A 4,896-nucleotide genomic window follows, 5' to 3' on the forward strand; every position below is an offset into this window, starting at 1 on the left:
AAGACTTGTCTGCGTAGTCTTCAGGTATATGGTGTTTTGGGTCTTAAATAGAAACTGTTGAGTCTTCTTTAGAAGGGAAAATTGGAGATTATGTAACCGATACTCCTGTAGAAAACAAATTGTACCACAAAAGTCATAAATAATTACATATTTACTTCTCTTTGTTTTGGGCAGTACTGGGGCCTGAACTCGGGGCTTGAGCTGGCTCAGCTTATTTGCCGGGCTTTCTTACTTGTGCTCTAACACTTGAGTCTCCAGCCCTGCATCCTGCTGGATATTTTGGAGATAGAGTCTATTTGGATTTTCTGCCCAAGCTGGCATTGAACCCTCCAGATCTCAGCTCTCTGAGAAGCTAGTGTTGAACGCCTGAGCCACTGGTGTCTGATTAAGAATTACATAATTTCTATTGACAACTTCATGTCTAATTCAGAAAACACTTTTCCTTTTAGTTCTTCTATTCAGTAATCTATAAAGCTAGGTTAATATGTATCTAGATTTCTGTAACTACAGGTACCTGACATAACCATCTTATAAAGAGGAAAAGTTTATTGTCCCTCATGGTTTTAGAGACTTAAGTCCATGATCTCTTAGACTTGCTCTAGTGCCTATGATGGAAAACTCCATCATGGCAAAATTGCATGAAACAGCAAAGCCAAGCACCTCATTGCAAAAGACAGAGGAAGAGGGAGGGACCATGCCAACATTAAACCTACTAAGATGAGGTAAGGGATGGGTGAGAAGGTTGAAAGGGGCAACATTGATAAAGACATCTTTTATTCATAAATTGCTTTGTTAGCTGGGAACTCCTTTGTACAAATACTTAAAGATAATAAGAAAGAAGGAAGAAAAGAGGAAGGGAGGGAGGGAGGAAGGAAGGAAGGGAGGGAGGGAGGAAGGAAGGAAGGGAGGGAGGAAGGTAGGTTGGGAGGGAAGGAAGGAAGGTTGGGAGGAAAGGAAGGAAGATTGGGAGGGAAGGGAGGGAGGAACAGTCAACTCCTGGGAGCCCCTCCAAGGACATAAGGACCTCCCACTAAGCCCTACCTCTTCCTGTCCTATTCTTTCCAAATAATGTCCCCTTTAGGAACAAGCATGAAAGTGGAATTAACTTACTACCCACTTAGAAGTTCTTTTATTACATCAGAGTGTTATCGTCTGACATATGGAAAGCAAATGTCATTTGCCAGTCACCTGGTGGTAGAGAAAGCGCATGGTGTAAATACCAGAAACGCCTGCTCTCCGTCCCCGTGCATGGGCGGATGAGCAGGAGAACCCAGATCAGCAGCAGGATGGAGAAGAGGTACCAAGTTCCAGTCACCGGAGAGCCAGCACCGCATGCATAGAAGCATTGTGACAGTCACCAAACACCTGCTATGCCTCCAAGCCCAGGGCACATTGCAGATGAAACAAGCTCACTGCTTCCCTAGAGCTGGGAGTCCCGGGGTCAGGGGTATGTGACTGCAGTCCTCCATGGGGGCCATCCGTTCTCTGTGTCTATGGATTTTCCATCCAGCGCCTCAGTAAATCACTTAATAGTCTCATTGGGTTTGCTCTGAGTATTTTAAACTGTTGTCCCTAGAAGAATAACTGTTCCTGGCTGTTTTCTCTATCAAAAGCCTCCTTGTATCTCAATAAAACACACCTCTTCACCCAAACAAACAACCACGGTGTCTACATTTCCTACATAAATATTGCACGCCGTAAGTTTCACTTTGCATCTTTTTTTTTGCATCCGTATTGTTAAACTTTGTGTCTGTGTGGGTATGGGGATGTATTTTGACAACAGAATTTAGGCCATGTCTCAGTTGTGTGTTTGTTCTAATTCTGGTTTTCTCCATTAATCTTTTCTTCTCCTCCAATCCAATGTTATCTCTAGGAACCTGCAAGTCTTTAAATTTGATCTCATTTGTTTGGGAGTGTTTTTTAAAAGTTACTTTTCATTTGTTCCATTGAATGACTTTCCATCATTTTAATATAATGAGGTATACACATGGTAAATTACCTTAGACACGAATGTGTTATTTATTCTTGACACTGGAATTGTTCTTTCTTGGTTTTCCAGTTAATGATAGGCCCTTGAAATAAATGAATAAGGAATAAGTGAGCATGTACTTATATGTAGGCTGCAGCCAGGAAAACACAAAATAAGGAAGCGATGCATTTGTGCTGGTAGAGTCCGGGCCTGGGCAAATGCTCCATATCCTTTCTGTCTTCAAGTTCAGCCTCCTGGCTTTGTGATATCATAATCTCTGTCCTCCTCTCCCTATGGCTCCTACACAATTAGCAAAGGCTGGGTTCATATTCGTCTTAAGCAGAATGAGAGTCCTTTCTATCATTTCCTCAGTATGACAAAGGTGCAGGAGACACTTCACATCATTCAAGGTTGAGCATATTAGACCAATAATCATCACTGCAGAGCAGGGCCAGGGGCAGGGAGCATGAGAAAGAGAGAGAGAGAGAGAGAGAGAGAGAGAGAGAGAGAGAGAGAGAGAGAGAGAGAGAGAGAGAGAGAGAGAGAGAGAGAGAGAGAGAGAGGAAGGGAGAGGGAGAGGGAGAGGGAGAGGGAGGGAGGGAGAGAGAGAGAGAGGAGAGGGAGGAAGGGAGAGAGGGAGGGAGGGAGGGAGGGAGAGGGAGAGGGAGAGGGAGAGAGAGAGAAAGAGAGAGAGAGGGGGGAGGGAGAGAGGGAGGGAGAGGGAGAGGGAGGAGAGAGAGAGAGAGAGAGAGAGAGAGAGAGAGAGAGAGAGAGAGAGAGGTGCAAGGAAAGAGTTCAGATTTTTCCATGAGGCTTCATTCATTTGGGAGTCAAAAATCTAACTTCTCTTAATAGTCTGGCCACTTTACAATCTATGATGAGTATTATCTTAGAATTCTATTACAAAATTTCATACGTTTTTATTTCTCTCTGGATTTTTCCCTGTGTCTGTCTCTAATTCCAAATCTGGCAGAAGCTAAGCATCCCTTCCTCTACCTTCCACATTTTCTCCTGAAGAATAGAAGTTTCAGATAGATTGCCTCCCACCAATTCTTTGTTTTTAGCTATGGTTCCCTGACCTATTTCTTGTTTTCATTGAGACAGTCAGTGAGTAGCAGAAGTTGCTTTACGGATTCCCATTTAGGTTATGAGTAGAAAATCTACTTGAAGTAGCCACTTGTTTCCAGGGTAAACTTGCACTAAGATCTGTTGGATATATTCCATCTACCTGCAAACAAACTAGATCTGCATCATAGCAGCTAATTCCAAACACTTCTCACAGCATCGCCTAGAAGGTCCTAGGTGAGAGGCTATATTCGCATCAGACTCCCAGTGAGATCATTACAGAACCAACTCTGCCCTGAACCTGGTTTCTAAACTATTTCCCTTTGCTGTGAATCTGGACTTTCATTGCTTCATGATGACGAAGAGAACATGGCAGCCAAGGCAGTCACTGGTTTCTGGGTTCTGAGATAGCAAAGAGATTGTTCTTAAGCTTTATTTTCCACATCCTCACTCCAGTGGTTTCCCTGTTCCAGTCAACCGGCCTCTCATTCATATTTCATGTTGCTGCCGTTGCATGAAATTGCATCCTACATTCAGAGCATGAAGCAGAAAAGCAGCACGAAGATTAGACTTACCACTACCAAGCCGGCAATACAGTCATTTGCTAACTTCCAGAAAAGAAGAAAATTCAGAAGTGTCTTGAAGGCTTGCTTGTTTTGGAGGCCCTAGGCCACAGGGTCAGTGATGCTAACACCTACTGATCTTGGATGAACAAATCCCTCTAAGGAATCGTGCAGCCTGGCAAACACTATCTGGCCACCCTGCAGTTTGAAACATCCTCTCCAAGTTGCCTTCGAAATCTGCGTCAGGTCTGCCAACCTCATTACTGCCAGGAAGGAAGAAGCCTCTCGAACAAATGGAAGACAAATAAGCTTCTTTGTCATAGCAATTCAAGCAAAAATAGCTGAAATGTTATTTAAGATGGAGCAAATTACTGTGGAGGTTGAGAGCTTGTTGTCATTAAAAAGAATCTGTCTAGCTATTTGAGTCTCCAAAGGGAACGGAAGACTCAATATGCTACTTATTGAGCCATTTCAATGCCTCTATTTTATGGCAGAGTACTTAATTCCATTTTTAATCTCTAGGCATATATTAGATTTGGTGGTAGCTCCTATTTCCATTACTTGAATCTTCTTTCCTTCATAGCCATTCAAATAGGATGGGGATATCTGTAGAGTTAATAAAACTCAGGAAGCATTTGTGTTGATGAAATCTTTCTCTTTGTGTAAGCAGCAGGTGGCCATGGATACTATCAAGCAAAAGCATAATATGAGTCTTACAACCGGGAGATTCCAATAGCCCTCCTCCATCCATTCAGTTTGACTAAGTTTGCTTTTCCCTTTGAAGCTAACATAACTCCGTTCTTCCATATTGGATATCCACCATCGGAATTTCCTTTTTTTTTCCAATTAGCGTTAAGTAGTTGTGCAAAGGGGTTTCAACGCAACCTATCCGTTGATGAACATCACCCCTTTGATCGTTCACCATCTGTTCTTCCTGTGGCAATCGCTGGCACTGGGGAAATGGTGATGTTAATGGTACTTGAACATCTCTTCAGGGGTTGTTTGCTCTTGGGCTCTTTCTGATGTCTGAAATGTCAGTGTGGGTGATTGTGGCTGGCAACTCTGAAAGGGAATATGGATTCTCCCTGCTGAGGCCGTGAGACCTGACAGATAAGGAACCAGGAACTAATCAAGACTTCAACCACTCAAGTCTCCTCTGCTCTGTCCCCTGCTCTCTTCTCTGATACAGAGAGTGAAGGGCACCCACGCCCTCTTTCCTGCTTCCAGGCTCCCATCAGCCTACTTCACAGATATCCACATCCTAATTCTGAGAAAGTACATACGGTTCCTTAGTCTGGA

The sequence above is a fragment of the Dipodomys merriami genome, unplaced genomic scaffold (assembly GCF_024711535.1).
Source record: "Dipodomys merriami isolate MVZ:Mamm:240054 unplaced genomic scaffold, mDipMer1.0.p SCAF_16, whole genome shotgun sequence".
Classification (NCBI taxonomy): Eukaryota; Metazoa; Chordata; class Mammalia; order Rodentia; family Heteromyidae; genus Dipodomys; species Dipodomys merriami.